Raw genomic sequence first — 20342 nt, 5'->3', positions numbered from 1 at the left:
TTAATCAAGATGCAAGCTCTCGTTCAGCTCAATAATAAGATTTGCAAGTATCAAAAAGTCTTTTGAGAACAACTTATTTTCAAGTTGTATCAATACAATATAATACAATGAACATGCTTCCTTTTCCATTCTTTATCATAATCTACGATCTGACATTTTGTTACACAAAAATGACAAGCAAATAGATAAAAGAAACATAATGAATTATTAGAATTAGGCAAAGACGAAACAACGGAGGAAGATGTACTAAACGAACAGAAAAAAATGTAAATTGATTATTTACTGGTTCGCTTTTGTACATGTAGGTTAAATGTTGCATGAAAGCTTTTATGTCATTAAGTGGAAAAGTCACAACGTAACTTTGATTAGTTCGATCAAGGTACGGTGGAAGCAAAGAGCAAACCAAAGTGAGCATCTCTATTCCATCAAGGCCTGCTTGGCGACATTTAATCCATATGTTTCCATTGGTTGTTGACCTGTACACCAGGAAGGCTTTATAGATTCTGCTTTAATTAAATGACAGTTTGAAGATCTACCAAAAGTTCTGATCAACACAACATACGTTCCAGACGTTCTCACACGCTGCTCCCTAAATCCATTCTTTATCTGACTATTATTTTACTGAAATATATTCGCCAAAGTACAAAAATTTCAAACATTGACAAGGCCTATTCATGTATTGTTTTCTGTATGCATTTTAATTTTTAAATAGAATTTTGGTTATTATAATTAAGAATTTAGTTTTTCATAAGACTATTTAAATTTTTCAGCATACATTTTCAGGTTATTTGGAGTGTGCTGACCATGATAAACTTTGATTTCAAGTGAAAAAGATATACATATGGCAACAGTGAAATAAACAGGACAAACGTGACAACAGGATAAAAATCTATCAAATCTAAGGACATTCATTTTAGTCCTGCTTTTAATAATTGCTCTTTAAAAACGGCCTTGTTCATCTCCACATCAAACTCAAATATGATTGTGTCTATTTTTATGGCATTACGAGGCGAAGGGATCGAACCTAAGAAAGATTTCTTTCCATGACACTTACTTAGAAACGGAAATATATTTTGGATATCGGATCTTTAAAAAGAAAGAGCAATACGATGAGATCATGCATCAATGATTTCACCATATGTCTCATAGAGAAAATGTATCATCAAAAGATGTACGTAACAAGTAAAGAAATAATTCTGTCAAAAAAGGGAAATCACTGTATTACGAGCACGAGCTAAACACATTATCCTGTACTCCATACGACCAAATACCGATGGGAGAACCACGGATTCTGGATAGAAATAAACGAAAGGAGAGGAATCTAAAATTAGTATTCACTCGAGACCCCATGAAATATGACTACAAATGACGTCATTACTAGGTACTCAATAACAGATGGAACGTTTGCTATTAAATACTATGCAACCCAATAACGGGTGGTTAGTGGTCTAAACTACTGTATGTGTTATTTGACCTAGATAATACCGATTTAAAACAGAAATATTCATTGGAAATAAGACAAAAATTATGTCTACATCGATTGTACACAATCTTTACTTGATCACGCCAAGCTTTCAGCCATTTCTCCCATCATTTTCATTCATGTATGGGTCCGACATGTTTTGTTCAGATTAGAGATATAGATTTAAGACACAGGATAATGAAAATATTATGATCACAATGTAAAACAGAATACATCGACATTCCAGATTCTCTCGGAAATCTCAACCTTCTCAACAACTTGTAGAATCTGAAGTTGTTTGGCCATCCCTCTTGGTTTGGCAGGCGTATAGAGCTGGTTAATTGGGAGTATTCGGTCGTTGAGATTGGATCTATCCGACCGAATAAAACAATTACATCCCAGAAATTAATCGAATCAGGAAATCTCCTAAAAACCAGCCATGTTTTCTCCGGTTGCATGCATCACAAGAGCATTGACCAGCCTATACCTGACCTTCTTTCAAGACCTCAAAATATTTTCTGATATGAACTTGTTTTATTTTATATATACATGTACGTATTTTTAAGGCGCCATTTAGAGACAAAAAAAATCACACAAAATGTACAAATGGAAAAAATATATTTTTCTACCCATTTCATGAACATTAAAGGCGTGAACACGATTGACTAAAAACAGTTAAGTATTTTTTTATTACAGGTATAAAAATGCAATTTTCAGTATTGTCATAGCACATCATAAGCACTTTGGGGGACGAAAAACGAACCATATTCATTCATTTCATCCGTGGAAAAGGTATAGAAATATCATTGAAATTCTTTCTGCAGAATTTGGATCTGAATACGAAGGTATCTCATGAGATATGAAATGAAATATTAAAGATGGATGATGTCTGCTTGACATTTAAAAAATCCCCAATGTCACCATCTTCCATCCGCATTAAAATTATTTCTCCTCGATAAAGTGATTTTAGTATTCGTCTTTTTCCTGTGCAAACTCATAGGCCCGTATTCTTAGGTCAGCTTTAACTTAGACTACGGTCCAACTCTGTGCTGAAATTATGGGGAGCCAAAACTACAAAAAAAATCTGTTTGTATTGTATATTTCTCGTGTTTACTATTTTGTTTCCTTTTGCTTTCTTCATGAAGAAAAATACTTAAAAAAACATCAGTCATCATTCCCAGACAATTTTGGAGTGTCATAATGAGTTAATAAATTTGATGTGTACTGTTAGGGATTTGTGCCCAAATTGGCTCTCCTTAGTTAAACCACAAAATAATCTATTTAAACCCAAGTTTCGAATGTGGGCCGTTAATTTTTTATTACAATATTCATACATATTTGGTTATGTAATTCCCTTTTTAATTGAATTTATCATATTTATATCAATACATTTAGTTGATATTTCTTCATTGCATTTTACCATTTCTAGACAAATCAAGATAGAATAATTCAGCTTTTCAGAACTTTTGCTAAATTTTAGTGGAATTTCATGACAACAGCCCCTCTAAAATGAATACAGGACTTATAACTTCTTCTATAAATTTAAAATTATTGCATCGGGTCGAAGTGTAAGGAAACAAAGGTGGAATGTGGTGTCGATGTTTCTAAGTGAACACGTTCATCAGGATCCAAACACTTATATTAGACCTAAACACTTTAGACACTAAAATGGAAGGTAAGATGCGGTGTGTATTCATTATAAATGGTCCTGGGTGTGTGCAATGTACGTGTGTGGGCGTGAACACTGTGTGTGCGTGATGGTGGGTGTGTTTAGGTGTGTGTGGAGGTCGGATGGATGAAATGGGGTGGGTGGACTCACACATTTTTGTGCCAAGAAGGAGACTGAAAAATAAAGTGCAAAATACGTGTGTGTGTATGTATGTGATCACAGAAAATCTTAGGCATTGCTACTAAGAGAAAGATCTCCCCAGTCTCATAGTTTCTAGTCATCCTCCCCGATTGGCATGGTTTATATGTATGTGTGTGAGTGTATGTACGTATGTATGTATGTATGTACAGATGAGATTAGATTAAAGAGGAGGAAATAATGGAAATGAACAAACAGTGAGAAGATAGAAAATAAGAGATGGAATGAAATGGAGCAGAATAAGAGAGAGAGACCGAGACGGGTGATAGATGAAGAGCGAGAGAAATGAAGAGAGGGAGGGAGAAAGGGGAAGAGAGAATGAAAAGGGAAATTTTCTTTTACTCGATGAAACCAAAATTCATGAAGAATAGATATGTTCAATCAATTTGCCTCGCTGTATTTCAATTTGAAACTTCATTCATATATAGACATATGGAAATGCTATTTGAACCGCTTGATTGGAATTTCGTCTGCAGGAAGACATGCTCCATCAAGTAAAAAGACACAATTGATTCAAGATGCAAACTACCTTGAAGAAGAAATGAAGAACAAGAAAAGTGATGTTTAAATAAAAAGAAATGCATAGACTGCTAAGAAAATAAAGTTACAGTGCTTACTTGGTCGTCAGATGTTTCTGAAGTTTTTTAATGATATATTTAAATATCATCAATTCAGGAACACAATGACATCCAAGTTGATACAAGGGTAAAATTTTGTAGCCCAGGTTGATAAAAATGTATGAAATATGAAATCTAGAGGAGTTTGAGAATATTAAAAGTGATTACATTATCAATTATTTTATTCTTTGAATAGAAATAATCGTAGACATAGTCGTGGTGGTAATAACTGCGATGTTGGTTCTATTGCTGCTGCTACTTCTGCTGCTGGTGCCGGTGAAAAATAAGTAACAATAATGATAGCGATACAAATGAAAAAAAAATAAAGATAATTAAAATACATTTCTGTTAACTGAAGAAAGAAAACAAACAACGGACGATATCACTTTATTCTTTATCTTTACAAATACTGCTAGTATCAACATTACGCCAATGTGTCTTTCTTTTAAAAGTTTTGTGTCCATAATTTCGGTACTCTTTCTATTCTCTAAGTCGTAACAGCCAACGAGGCTTGATCGCAACCGACAGCCATAATCAAAACAATAACCTTCCAATCCAAATATATTATCATCATGCTGATTTCATTTTCATAGTGCCACTTGTTTGCATTGGAATTAATCTCCTTACCCCGGCTGTTCTATTTATGTCATAAAGGTTCAATCACTGTTTGATTAAATTGCTCGCGTTAAACCCCGTTTTGACACGCCAGTCAGTCATTGGCTCCAAATCTAACGCTGACTTTGTTAAAGACGCAAGCAACCTCTCATCTCAACTTTGAAGGAGTTTTTGCTTCTTTGTTTTCATCACGGACTACATGATATGATTTGTGAGGGATCGGGAATAAATAACATATTTGAATTATTTTATATCGGCATTATTGTATTCATTATAATGCCATTTTTGTTTGGCCAACCAACCCACTTTTGAGTCTGCTACACAAAATACCAATATTCAGCATATCGTTATAGTATTCCCAAGCGAAGCAATATTTCAGTCAATTCCACATCGAAACGGAGAATTGCCATGTTCGCTTTTAATTTGAGTTTTATTGAGTGATCGTGAGTTGGTGACAGGGTAAAATATTATTGAATGTTAGGCCAACCACAGAAAACGACACGACGTGCGTTGAAAAAAACCCCGCGGATTAATTTCACCTTTTTATCTAGTAATATGCACGAAGCTCTAGGGACCAGTATGGTCATTAAAATCCACTTAATCCAATGCGATTTTGTGCCCATGGACAAAATGTATGATAAAGATTATGAATTATTGATGAAAATAGGAGATACCAAATGATGCTTTGCAATTATAAAGGGATATATATTATAATTAAGTATTATTTATGCACCACGCTTTTGAAAGGATGAAGAGAGCTTAGGAGCCGCGTATAACTTTGATTGGATTTTGCATTGTTTGGATTGTATTTAAGACACAACGAGGTGACAGCATTTGGGCACTTATCTAATCAGTTTAACGAGCATTATGAAAAATGCAACATAATATCAAGCTAAAATTCCTTTCAAATTCATAACTACATCTTTAATTTCATTTCAATATCATTACAAGAAATATAACTGTCATCTTTAAAAATCGTTTTTGGTAATTGCATAGAAAAAAAGTCGAATACTCTTCCTTTCAAAACAAGGCTATTTAAAATATGGGTCAAAATAGTAATTTGGGATGAATCCACGTGACAGATGTGACGCTTTCAATATTACTCACGATGTTCTAAAGACAAAATAGAAGTCTTAGACATAACATTGAAAGTGACATATCAACTCCATTGTGCAGTTTCAGCTGGAAATGAGTTATTTTACCAATTAGAGTCGCCGGATAAGCAAACCTCTTCAAGTATACATGTGTCATTTAAATAACGACAAAGAGTGACGTGTTTTGTTAATTAACAGTTCTTACCGTCTCACATAAAAGAAACATGATTAACAAAGACGTAAGCTGACTGATTACATTAGACAGTGAGATTATCTCCAGGACCTCAGTCGATATTACAGGTAGTACTGTCACATCAAAGAAAAAAAAATCCAGACCGATCAAAGCTATTTGAATGTGACTGTATAGCATAACAGTAATAAACAGGAGGGATATATAGGCCTACAGGGGTAAAGTTATGCACTTTACCCAGGGTTCCATGCACACTTAAATAAATTGTTGGTCAACATACTGTCCACTGAGTTGGGTAATGTATGTTGAAAAAAAATACATATTCTATGAAATTATCATCCAATTGAGCAAATTTATTACCCAATTATTAGTTTTTATTACCTAATTTGGACAGATTTTAACCAATGGTTGTGAGGACAGTATGTTGCCCATGGTTGGTTAAAAGTTGGGCATTTTTTGCCAAACTATTTAAAGAGTGTAACAAAAAAGTTTGATTTTCACGATTAATTAATAGTAAATTGCAGTCAATGCAATCAATCATTAAAAAAAGGTTTTATGATGATTGCTAAGCTTTGTGTTACGGGCAATAGGTTGTGTCCCTGTGATCATTCTACAACCACGTGATATATGGAGGAGTGGGGTATCCGGTAGGAGACACAAGCCAATACAGTATGCCTAGCAATTAGAGTTTGGAAGCTCTTAGTGGAATACTCCCCAGGGAGTGGAGAAAGCGCATTCATCGTTAACGGGGTAAAGATATTTTATATCTGTAAAACGATGAGAGACATCGTCCCATTATTAATTTGTATACTGTAAAATGTATTGGGTAAAATTTTAACCAGCACGAGGGTAATTATGTGTCCAACCAATTTGGGGTAATATATTACCCAATGCGGGAAGCATATTGTCCAGTAAGGTTAAAAAATAAGCAGCAATTACTTTAGAATGGGCAAAATTTTCATAACACTGGATAAATAGAAATGCCCAAAAGAAATGTCCAATGTTGGTTGGACACATAATTGCCCTCTTGGAACACTTTTACCCAATATTGTTAGAGTTACATATCAATATTGGTACACTCCCAAGTTACTTGCCTTATCTATTTGAATTGACCCAAAATGATATGGAGAAGATAGTAAACCATATGCAAGTAAAGGAATGCAAGATGTGCAACTACAAAAAGCTTTCTTATCGCGATGATTATGAGGAGGTATGGTCTGATTTCTAAAATCATATATTTTAGATTTTTTAATTGAATGCATTCAAAGACGGATTTTTCTTCCTGTTTTAATCTTTAGCTCAAAACCCTGACTATCGATAATACAATGATTCTTAATTTGTAGCTCAGTGAACAGAAATTGACCCTGTGACTTGCGACACCACTGTCTAATAAAAGAAACTCACACGGCCACATATCAAAAAATATCTCGCTCCAGTCTACCTCACTTTGTCTACGTGGATGGAACACCCCAAAAGAAAACTAAAATAAAATAGAAATAGGGATGTTAGGGAATCAAATATGTTGTTATTTTTTTCGATTGTGTAGATTTCAGTAATGACAATAGTGTGTAACTATGCCAGGCTTATGCATCATGAATTGACGAACGAAAACAATCTCCTTTTGGGGGTTGACTGATTACGATTATTATATACTACTACTACTACTACTACTACTACTACTACTACTACTACTGCTGCTGCTGCTGCTACTACTACTACTACTACTACTTCTACTACTACTACTACTACTACTACCAGGCGCGGATCCATGGGGGGGGCCGAGGGGGCCTAGCCCCCCCCCCCCCCTCGGCGAAAAAAAAAAGAGAGGGAAAGAAAGAGAAAAAGAGGGGAAGAGGGGAAAAAAGAAAAAAAGAAGAAAGGAAGAAAAAAAAGAGAGGAAAAGGGGAAAGAAAAAAGAAAAAGAGAGAGAGGAGGGGGAAAAGAAGAGGGGGGAGAGAGAGGAAGAGGGGAAGGAAGAAGAGGGGGAAAAGAGAGAGGAAAGGGGGAAAGAAAAGAAGAAAAAGGGAAGAGGGGGAAGGAAGGGAAGGAAAAGAGAGAGGAAAAGGGGAAAGAAAGAGAAGGAAAAAGAGAGGGAAAGGAAAAGGAGAAAAAAAAAGAGAGGGGAAGAGGGGAAAGGAAGAGAAGAAAAGGAGAGAGAGGAAAAAGAGGAAAGAAAAGGAGGAAGAGAAGAAAAGAAAGGGGAGGGAGAGGGAGGAAAGAAAGAGAAAAAAAAAGAGGGGAAAGAAAAAAAGAAGGGAAAGAAAAAGAGGGAAAAGAAAGAGAAAAAGAGGAAGAGGGGGAAGGAAGAGAAAAAAAGGGAGGGGGAGGGAAAAGAGAAAAAGAGGAAGAGGGGGAAGAGAGAGGAAAAAGAAAAAAAAGGAAAGAGAGGAAGAGGGAAGAAAGAAGAGGAAAAAAGAGAGAGAAGGGGGAAGAAAAGGGGAAAGGAAGAGAAGAAAAGGGAGGGGGAGAGAGGGGAAAAAGAGGAAGAGGGGAAAGAAAAGGAGAGAGGGAAGAGGGAGGAAAAAAAAAAGAGAGGGGAAAGAAAAGAAGAAAAAAGGAGAAAAGAAGAGGGGAAAGAAAGAGAAAAAGAGGAAGAGGGGGAAGGAAGAGAAGAAAAGGAGGGGAGGGGGAAAAAAAGAGGAAGAGGGTGAAAAGAGAGAGGAAAAGGGGAAAAGGAGAAAGAGAAGAGGGAAGAAAGGAGAGAAGAAAAAAGAAAGAGAGAAAGGGGAAAAGAAGAGAAGAAAGGGAGACGAAGAGGGAAAGGACGAGAAGAAAAAAAGAGGAAGAGGAGGAAAGAAAATGATGTTCGAACCAAAAGGGCGCTGAAATGATGTTCGAACTGGGGGCAGAATTGATGTTTGAACGGGGGGGGGGGGCGAATTAATGTTCGACGTAGGGGCGCCAAATTGATGTTGGAACTGGGGGGGGGGGGTCAAAGTGATACTTGAGCTAGGGGGGGGGGGGGGGGCGAAATGGTATTCGAACTAGGGGCGCCAAATTGATGTTGGACCTACATGTAGGGGCGCCGAATCGATATTCGAACTAGGAGGGCGCCGAAATGATGTTCGAAGGGATGCCAAAATGATGTTCGAACTGGGGGCCGAATTGATGTTCGAACGGGGGGGGGGGGGCGAATTGATGATCGACCTACATGTAGGGGCGCCAAATTAATTTTCAACTAGGGGCGCCAAATTGATGTTGGACCTACATGTAGGGGCGCCGAATTGATATTCGAACTAGGAGGGCGCCGAAATGATGTTCGAAGTGGGGGCGCCAAATTGATTGTGGTGGAACTGGGGGGGGGGGGGGGTCGATATACTCGAGCTAGGGGGGGGGGCGAAATGGTATTCGAACTAGGGGCGCCAAATTGATGTTGGACCTACATGTAGGGGCGCCGAATCGATATTCGAACTAGGAGGGCGCCGAAATGATGTTCGAAGGGATGCCAAAATGATGTTCGAACTGGGGGCCGAATTGATGTTCGAACGGGGGGGGGGGGGGGGGGGCGAATTGATGATCGACCTACATGTAGGGGCGCCAAATTAATTTTCAACTAGGGGCGCCAAATTGATGTTGGACCTACATGTAGGGGGCCGAATTGATATTCGAACTAGGAGGGCGCCGAAATGATGTTCGAAGTGTGGGGGCGCCAAATTGATACTCGAACTAGGGAGGGGGGCCGAATCGATGTTCGAGGTAGGGGGCGCCGCCAAATTGATACTCAAGCTAGGGGGGCGAAATGATATTCGAACTAGGGAAGGCAAATTGAGTTCGAAGGAATGCCAAAATGATGTTCGAACTGGGGGCCGAATTGATGTTCGAACGGGGGGGGGGGGCAAATTGATGATCGACCTACATGTAGGGGCGCGCCGAACTGATATTCGAACTAGGAGGGCGCCGAAATGATGTTCGAAGTGGGGGCGCCAAATTGATACTTGAACTAGGGAGGGGGGCCGAATCGATGTTCGAGGTAGGGGGCGCAAAATTGATACTCAAACTAGGGGAGGGGGCGCCGAATTGATGTTCTCTAACTAGGGGGGCGCAAAATTAATACTCGAGCTAGGGGGGCGAAATGATATTCGAAGGGGGGGGGGGCCAAATTAATACTCGAACTAGGGAGGGGGGCCGAATCGATGTTCGAGGTAGGGGGCGCCAAATTGATACTCAAGCTAGGGGGGCGAAATGATATTCGAACTAGGGAAGGCAAATTGAGTTCGAAGGGATGCCAAAATGATGTTCGAACTGGGGGCCGAATTGATGTTCGAACGGGGGGGGGGGGGCGAATTGATGATCGACCTACATGTAGGGGCGCCAAATTAATTTTCAACTAGGGGCGCGCCAAATTGATGTTGGACCTACATGTAGGGGCGCCGAATTGATATTCGAACTAGGAGGGCGCCGAAATGATGTTCGAAGTGGGGGCGCCAAATTGATACTCGAACTAGGTAGGGAGGGGGCGAACCGATCGATGTTCGAGGTAGGGGGCGCCAAATTGATACTCAAGCTAGGGGGGCGAAATGATATTCGAACTAGGGAAGCAAATTTGAGTTCGAAGGAATGCCAAAATGATGTTCGAACTGGGGGCCGAATTGATGTTCGAACGGGGGGGGGGGGCAAATTGATGATCGACCTACATGTAGGGGCGCCGAACTGATATTCGAACTAGGAGGGCGCCGAAATGATGTTCGAAGTGGGGGCGCCAAATTGATACTTGAACTAGGGAGGGGGCCGAATCGATGTTCGAGGTAGGGGGCGCAAAATTGATACTCAAACTACGGGGGCGCCGAATTGATGTTCTAACTAGGGGGGCGCAAAATTAATACTCGAGCTAGGGGGGCGAAATGATATTCGAAGGGGGGGGGGGCCCAAATTAATGATCGACCTACATGTAGGGGCGCCGAACTGATATTCGAACTAGGAGGGCGCCAAAATGATGTTCGAAGTGGGGGCGCCAAATTGATACTCGATCTGGGGAGGGGGCCGAATCGATGTTCGAGCTAGGGGGGGGGCGCCTATGATACTCAAACTAGGGGGGCGCCGAATTAATGTTCAAACTAGTGGGGCGCAAAATTGATACTCGAGCTAGGGGGATGATATTCGAACTAGGGAAGGCAAATTGAATTCGAAGGGATGCCAAAATGATGTTCGAACTAGGGGCCGAAGTTATGTTCGAACGGGGGGGGGGGCGTAATTGATGACCGACCTACATGTAGGGGCGCCAAATTGATGTTGGGACCTACATGTAGGGGCCCCGAACTGATATTCGAACTAGGAGGGCGCCGAAATGATGTTCGAAGTGGGCGCCAAATTGATACTTGAACTAGGGAGGGGGCCGAATCGATGTTCGAGGTAGGGGGCGCCAAATTGATACTCAAACTAGGGGGCACCGAATTGATGTTCTAACTAGGGGGGCGCAAAATTAATACTCGAACTGGGGGCCGAATTGATGTTCGAACGGGGGGGGGGGCAAATTGATGATCGACCTACTACATGTAGGGGCGCCGAACTGATATTCGAACTAGGAGGGCACCGAAATGATGTTCGAAGTGGGGGCGCTAAATTGATTCTTGAACTGGGGATGGGGCCGAATCGATGTTCGAGGTAGGGGGCGCCAAATTGATACTCAAACTAGGGGGCGCCGAATTGATGTTCTAACTAGGGGGGCGCAAAACTAATACTCGAGCTAGGGGGTGAAATGATATTCGAAGGGGGGGGGGGGCAAATTAATGATCGAACTAGGGGGGCGCAAAATTGATACTCGAGCTAGGGGGGATTATATTCGAACTAGGGAAGGCAAATTGAGTTCGAAGGGATGCCAAAATGATGTTCGAAGGGGGGTGGGGCAAATTGATGATCGACCTACATGTAGGGGCGCCGAACTGATATTCAAACTGCTGCCTTATTGTTGGCTCATTGTTCCATATATTGAAAGTTTGAAATGCCTTGGCCCTGAGGTTTTTAGGCATGGCCTTGGGGATTGATGCCTTGGTCTTGGGTATTAAAGCCTTGGCCTTGGAGGTTTGAGCCTTGACTACAACACTGATGGACATATTGATAGATATTATTTACAGAAATTTTGAAGTTTACTTGCAAGCACTAAGAAATAAATGTTCAGAATTGAACCCCGAAGGGTTGATGCAAAATCAGCACCCTATGGGTTAAAAAATTGAACCCCTGATTTGGGGTTCAAAAATTGAACCCTGCGGTTGGGGTTCAAAATTGCACCCCTAGGGGTTCAATTTGAAATTTAGGGGTGCAGTTTTGAACCCGCAGGGTGCAAAAATGAACCCCAACCGCAGGGTTCAATTTTTAATCCCCAATTCAGGGGTTCAATTTTTGAACCCATTGGGTGCTGATTTTGCAAGAACCTTTCGGAGTTCAATTTTGAACCTTATTTTTTTTAGTGTGCAATATGTAAAAGAATAAATGATACTTTCATTGTAATGGTGAAAGTTTCGGATGCGTTTTTCATTTTTTGACGAATCGTCAATACTCAAATAACTGAAATAACTCTATGGTTATATCGTTCCTATATTTTTTGTTTCATGTAGTGATGCGTATATACAGTTGATGATACGACACCTTTTATTTTCTAACCTACAGTGGGAAATCACGTTTTATTTTTTTAAACGAATTCCACTGAAAATATTACGTGGATTTACTCAGGCCTAAACTGCATTGCTATCATTTACATTTATTGTTACATCTTGAAATAGTTGATGTATACAAGATACATGGGACCTTGGAATTCATGTTTCACTAGTATTGTATGAAAGAGAGAGATAAGAACTTATCGTCCAAAATGATGCGAACTTAAGAGCATTGTTTTCATATTTATAAAGACACTGACAATAAAGTATATTTTTACAGTAATTTATCTTTAGTATCTTATATTCTTTTTATATACACCGTTTACACGCATTTTGTTTCTTTTGAAAATCTATTTGAGTATATAAATTTGAGCAAGATTATAAGATGCATAACCTTTTGATACTTTATATGATTGTTGCAAGAGCGGAAGAGCCAATGTTTGCTGATTAGGATTGACAAGACAACTCACTGTTTTGAATGGAATTCAAGCGAATAACAAAAGATTATATAATATATCCAAACACTTACAGATCAAAGTAGGCAGTGCACTCCCAATTAGTAAATGCTGAGTGCTGACTACTGAATCTACCTCACCTTTATAATAAAAAACATGTAAATTTATATCTTTTTCAAGAATATCTTACCCAAAATAAAATATTAATTTTCTTTCATGCAGAATATACAATTTAGTTATTGCACAACCAGTTTTCATACGCGGCGATACAGGGGCGTCATCCCCGTAAGATTTTTCAACCCCTGAAGCAAAAAGTAGAAAAGAAAAAAATAATGGGAGTACCCACAAGAACGAAGAATGCCTACAATGCAAGAGAGGTTTCTGTGAGAAGTAACTGAACTAGACATTACCCATTCGCAATGGGAGTCAATATTTCGGAACGATTATTACTTGACTTGAAATTAGGGCCCCCTAAGAAATCCTGGATCCGCGCCTGGATCCCGCTTACATAATTCTAGCAGGGCCTACTCTGATGAGAAGTTAAACGAATTGAAAGCATCAAATGGTTAAAATAGAAATCGCTCGAGTTTCCCGCTCGCATCGATTATTTGTTAAAGTGATATTACATTTATTCATGAACACATCATTATAAAACCATTATTCAATTGCATCTTCTTCATGCATAGGCGGATCCAGGTGGGGACCCGAGTGGCCCGATGGCCCGGACCCCCTATTGGTAGAGAAAAAAGGGGGGGAAGAAAAAGGAAGGAAAAGAAAAAAGAAAAGGAGGAAGACGAATGAATAAAATAAGATGAGAGGAAGACTTGGAAAAAATATTTTATGTCACTATATAAAATTTTCGCTCGCGCTTCGCGCTCGCATTGCCTGTTAAGTGATCAAAATATCTTGTTCAACACGGAGCTTGAATATCAAGTTTGGAAGTCAGTATACAAAACATATTTCTCCTTGGAAATCGAACTTTCATTAATTTTTGTGATTTACATATTGATTTTTAAAAAGTGCTCTGTAAAAATGTTAGTTTTATGGTCTGAATATTAATATTTTCCAATTGCGCTGCGCGTTCGCGAATTTGATTTATCAGGTACCTATTATTTTCATTATATTATATCCCTTTTCAGGTCTGATTGTCAAAACGCATCAGCTAGCGCTGCTATGCTTGCATTTTTGATTGGCAGGTTATGTATGTCTCAATATTGATTGTATAACAAACTACTTAAAATCCCCTTTTCATGACAGTTTATCAAAAATTTCTGCTCGCGATTTGCGCTCGCATTAATGGTTAAAAATATATCAACTAATTAATGATGCATCCTATTCATGAATAAAAAGGTGCTTGAAATGTTCAGTGTTCAGGCCATAATATCATCAGATTCCGCGCCCTCATTATGCATTAATACTAAGATATCAATTTAATAATTAAATTGTCACTTTTGTTTTATCTCGCGCTTAGCAAGATGAATAGGAAGATATATAGTCATCATATTCATATGATAACATGTCCTAAGGATGTCAAGGTCCTATGTCTCAAAATTAAAGTAATAATGAAACATATCAGCTCTTTATCAAGTGCGATTTATATCCACCTTACAAGTTTCCTACAAAGTGTTTGAAATATCAGATCGGAATATCAAATATTTTAAGCTCGCGCTTCGCGCTCGCTTTTATTTTCATGATAAAAGATTGTTTAGAATGCCTAGATTCTAGGTGTAAATCTGAAACACGCACGCGCATTTTCATTCAGTTATCCAGTTTCAGATCACAATATCAGAAAATTCTGCTCGCCCTTTGTGCTCGTATTAGGAAGATCCCCTTTCTCATCCTTTCATGATTTACAAAACACGAATAGAGTTTCCCGTTCAAGGTCGAAATCTCGATTTTTTACGCTCGCACTTCGCGCTCGCATAATTGATTGTGAAATATGTAATGTCTTCATGGCTTAATGCAAGCAGTCCTTAAAAGGCACTTTTCGATCAGTTCAAAACGCACTTCGCGCTCACATCAAATGTTCAGTTACATAGCTATCTTGTTCATGATTACAAAAACTGATTAAAGTTTTCCATTCTTTATGTAGAAATGTCAACAATTTTGAGCTCGCGCTTCGCGCACGTATTTATTTGATTGTGAAATATGTAATGTCTTCATGGCAAAATGCAAGCAGTCCTTAAAAGGCACTTTTCGATCAGTTCAAAACGTGTACAAGCATTTTTCTGCTTGCGCTTTGCGCTCGCATTATTAATGTAGGAAGATCCCCTCTTACTCATCTTTTTCATGATTTAGGAAACATGAATAGAGTGTCCCGTTCTAGGTCTAAATCTAGAATTTTTCCGCTCGCACTTCGCGCTCGCATCAATTGATTTGATTTGATTTATTGTTTTCTTCTGCATCCATAACATTCGTATAATACATTTTTCACAACATAAAAAACATCTATGTTAGCACTTTTGGCATGAATCATAAATAATGAGTACTAAAAAAAATAATTCCAGGCGAAAATGATTAACTATATGATATTCACAATTTGCAGGAGGATTGTCATCATATTAAGCAGATTGCTTGAAAAAATGACAATCCCAAACTTATACTAATTGAATTAATACATTTATAAAGCAGAATTGGCATATATTTTCAAATACGAAACATGAATTCATGCAATGTTAAAGTATGAAGATGAATATGATAAAGCTAAGGGTGACGGTGATATGATGATGATGTTGATGATGATTATGATGATGATGATGGCCATGGAGATGATGGTGGTCATGATGAAGATATTGGTAATGACTAAATCGAAGGAGGAATAAATTCACGATAAAAAGGATATGACACAAAAATTTTACTTCAAATATTCTGATAATAACATAGATTTAACGTTTGCCTTAAATGAGTGAAGAGACGAAGATTGTTTTACAGACTCTGCTGGTAGAGAGTTACACAAATCTGGACCTTGGTGTCTTAATGGATTTCTGCGCAATAAGCAGTTTGGGGTTGATTAAATGGAAATTTGAAGTTACGGGTAGGGTATGAATGAATAGATGTATTCAGAAAATAAAAATTGTGGAATGAAGGTAGGTGGGAGCATGTTATTTACGTACTTAAACATAAGTAGTAAACTTTGAAGTGTATTTATGTCAAATACTGCATTAGAGTCTTTAGTTTATGGAATAATGGATTTGTGTGTGATAAATATTGGGAATCAGTACAGATTCGAATTGCTTTTTCTGTAATTAAGTAAATTGTATTAAAGTTTTCCATTCTTTATGTAAAAATGTCAAACATTGAATAGAGTGTCCCGTTCTAGGTCTAAAACTACAATTTTTCCGCTCGCACTTCGCGCTCGCATCAATTGTTTAGTTATACTGTATAGCTATCCTGTTCATGATTACAAAAACTGATTATTAATTTTTCCATTCTTTATGTAGAAATGTCAAAAATTTTCAGCTCGCGCTTCGCGCTCGCATTATTTGATTAATGAAATATGTAATGTCTTCATGTCTAAATGCAAGCAGCCCTTAAAAGGCACTTTTCGATCAGTTCAAAACGTAAACAAACATTTTCTGCTCGCGCTTTGCGCTCGCATTACTCATCTTTTTCATGATTTAGGAAACATGAATAGAGTGTCCCGTTCTAGGTCTAAAACTACAATTTTTCCGCTCGCACTTCGCGCTCGCATCAATTGTTTAGTTATACTGTATAGCTATCCTGTTCATGATTACAAAAACTGATTAAAGTTTTCCATTCTTTATGTAGAAATGTCAAAAATTTTCAGCTCGCGCTTCGCGCTCGCATTATTTGATTAATGAAATATGTAATGTATTCATGTCTAAATGCAAGCAATCCTTAAAAGGCACTTTTCGATCAGTTCAAAACGTATACAAACATTTTCTGCTCGCGCTTTGCGCTCGCATTACTCATCTTATTCATGATTTAGGAAACATGAATAGAGTGTCCCGTTCTAGGTCTAAATCTAGAATTTTTCCGCTCGCACTTTGCGCTCGCATCAATTGTTTAGTTATACTGTATAGCTATCCTGTTCATGATTACAAAAACTGATTAAAGTTTTCCATTCTTTATGTAAAAATGTCAAAATTTTTCAGCTCGCGCTTCGCGCTCGCATTATTTGATTGTTGAAATCTTTAACGTCTTCATGGCTAACTGTATGCAGTCTTTAACAGGACTGGTAGGCCTACCTTTCCAATCAGTTCAAAACGTTTATCAAAAAATTATACTCGCGCTTCGCGTTCGCAGTATTGCAGGCACATCTTTTTTCAGAATGTTCAAATTTTAGGAAAAAATACATATAATTTCAAAAAAAAAATTGCTCGCGCTTCGCGCGGTCATTATAAAATAAGGATTATGATATTATAACATTTATGTTGATTTAGAGAATAAAGCTAAGAGGTGACTTATAGGACTACCCCCTTCAAAGAAACAAACGAAAAAAAAAAAACATCTTCGAGCGGCAGATCGGGGAAAATGTGGCCCCTTTATTGGCGAAGGCTGAATCCGCCCCTGATTCATGTGCTTATGAAATAAAGATAATTCAACATGCATTTAAGGCACTTATGATTGCCTGGGGGAGGGAGGGGCCGCCATTGGCGGCGGAAGCCAAAAAATGTAGGGGGTGTGCACTTGAATTTTTGGGATGGACACAGGTACAAAATTGGACAAGCGCCCAAGCAAAAAGGTTATCAACCTAAATTTTACGAGTTGCTAAACCAAAAATTTTTGACAAGCAAAAAAAAAAAAAGAAAAAGGCCATCAACCTAGGGGGGGGGGACAACACACGTTTCAGGGGGAGTCCACGTGAATTTAGGGGGGAACCAGGAAAACAAATTGCCCAGCCAAAAAAAAAAAAAAAAAGTTTATCATAAACAAATTTAGGGGGGACCGTCCCCGTCTTAAATTTGGAGGGGACACGTCCCCCCGCTTCCGCCGCCTATGGGGGCCGCCATTTTTTCCGAAAAGTACACAGGGCGCCAAAATCAGGTCGAATTTGGGCCCCCCTCACTTCGAAATCCTGGATCCGCGCCTGACTACTACTACTACTACTACTACTACTACTACTACTACTACTACCTCTACTTCTACTATTACTACAACTACGACTATACTACAACTATACTACTACTACTACTACTACTACTACTACTACTACTACTATACTACTACTACTACTACCATACTACTACTACTACTACTACTGCTACTACTACTACTATACTACTACTACTACAGCTACTACTATTACTACTATACTAAGAATTGTAATATCGTTAGTAATAGATCTATACCATGCAGTTAAAATAATGATGACAATGATGTCTGATTCCATTCTTTTGACACCTTTGCGACCCCGAATACATGAAATCACAGCAATAATATGAAAATTTAAATCGTATCCCGTAGCCAACTACGGTGCCACCCCCACCCCTCAAGAAATTCGTAGGGCAATCAATCTTACGATTACGGAAGCAAATGTAAACTAGACATGGCACCACAAAAAAAGGGAAACTCACAAGAGATATGCATCATCGAATTCATTTTCCTTCATAAATCCACATGTACCACTTCATAAAGTGTTCATGTAATTCCTCTTCCCGTAGGATGATTTCGAGAACGCTTGATTAAAACGAAATGGGATAAAAGTCTACCGACAACGCTCGCAATCATTAAGACGAGTTTTGCTCCCCTGACTCTCTCATGTCTTTGGGGCTCCAACATTTCTTTTAAGGAGACACGACGTACCCATTCAAAGCTACCATCAATCTAATTTTGAAAGATTAATCCTCGGGCAAATTTAACCTCTTTCCCAGTCTTGGGGATCATAATCCCTTTAAATACACCCTTCTCCTTATCCTTCCCACCAGTCGTCCTAGTTCAGTGACTGCTCGTGTGAGCTCTAGTGAGACATGATCATACCGACAGAATCATTTTATTCTCATTTTCGGGTAAGTGATATAAAAGACACCACATACACACGGATCATCATTTCTTTCAAAATGTCAAAATCCTAAAAGATAAAAGGTCACCATGGCCGAATTTAGATTTCAATTAATTCAAAACCAAAGCAGCTAATTATTATGTGGCTCTCAGAGAGAAGCAGGTTGATTACTTTGACATTTTCTGCTACATGTCGGACTACTGATTTAATGCCTTTCTAATTTGATATTCGTTAGAACTTATCAACATCCCTTTGTGAATGTCACCTGGAAATAAGGTCTGTGTGATACATTTAATTCTCCAAAATACACGTCTTTTCACTTCAAAGAAAATAACGCCTTTGGTTTTATATTTATTATTATTTGCTTCATGTTGGTTCTTTAGACAAATTGATTTTAGGTATACAACATTATTCAAAATGAACAACGCTTAAGATATTCAAATTTAATTTCGAGAGACTCGCTGCGCACTTATCAACTTTATTTGCAGTAGTATACATTCTACTTTTTATTCTTTCAACCATGGACGTGAGAGGGCACGTTCATGTTTCAACAAAGCAGGTATGCATAGTTATGTTAAAAACAAAATTTCATAATGGCTCGAACGATCCAGCATTTAACTGGCCCCTGATTGACACCAAACTCCTTTAATTAAATATTTTTTAAAATTCAGTAACCGTATTTCTTAAAATGCCCTTTATGCACCACCTTCAATGGTAAAAACTGCTTTAATAATTCATAAAATTTGAAGTCTCCTCCTCTGGTACAGGAGGTTTGCTTCCTTCGAAGATATTGGAATGACTAACTTCCATAAACATGAGCCAAATCAATAACTCATACGTCTATCCTGTGTGTAGTATCAAATCATCTGGCATGGAAGGATAGTTAACATTGGTTGTTTGGAATATAAACAAAAACTAGGAGAACCACGTTCGCAAAATTGTCACTGCCATCGATTTACGGCCCAACAGCTTGACAAAGAGGGTAGGGGGAAATTGAGCCCTGCAACCTGCCTGTAACGAATACACACGCGCACACCCGCACACATCCACGTGCACCCACGCAAGCCCGCCCGCACACACCCTCCCACACAACACACCCACACACATTCTCTCTCTCTCCCTCTCTTCTTGTATCCGATCAAAGAGCTTCGATCTTACAGTCTTTTTTCCAAGGTATTATCGAGCCAAAAAGAAAGAGTAACAGATAGACCTACAAAATATAAAAGTTTTAGAAATCAGCCATTTACCAGCGAGTCTCACATGCTAAAATTGATAAAATTTAACGAGCAAAACGTTGAGATGAAAAGTAAAATCTGATGAAAAATAATGAGAATTGAAACATTTACAAATATTATGCGAATTCATGTTTATAGATGACGTCATAAATATGCCATAGATGGGCTGATAATGTCATGTTGCCACTTTTTTCAACAATTTTTTTTTCATGATATCACAATAAGGCTATTTCGTTCATGTAACAAAATGAGTTG

At 38.4% G+C, this 20342-nt stretch overlaps 1 protein-coding gene across 1 annotated transcript in view; it reads right to left on the bottom strand.

Moving 5' to 3' along the window:
- The window catches only part of LOC121409725 (sphingomyelin phosphodiesterase 3-like), a 91260-nt gene that overhangs the window by 30628 nt on the left and 40290 nt on the right, over positions 1-20342 (bottom strand). The gene's annotated exons all lie outside the window — the stretch shown is intronic.

This window comes from Lytechinus variegatus, chromosome 2 (assembly GCF_018143015.1).
Source record: "Lytechinus variegatus isolate NC3 chromosome 2, Lvar_3.0, whole genome shotgun sequence".
Taxonomy (NCBI): domain Eukaryota; kingdom Metazoa; phylum Echinodermata; class Echinoidea; order Temnopleuroida; family Toxopneustidae; genus Lytechinus; species Lytechinus variegatus.
The sequence above is the reverse complement of the archived record's forward strand: the minus strand, read 5'-3'. Positions and strand labels throughout refer to the sequence as shown.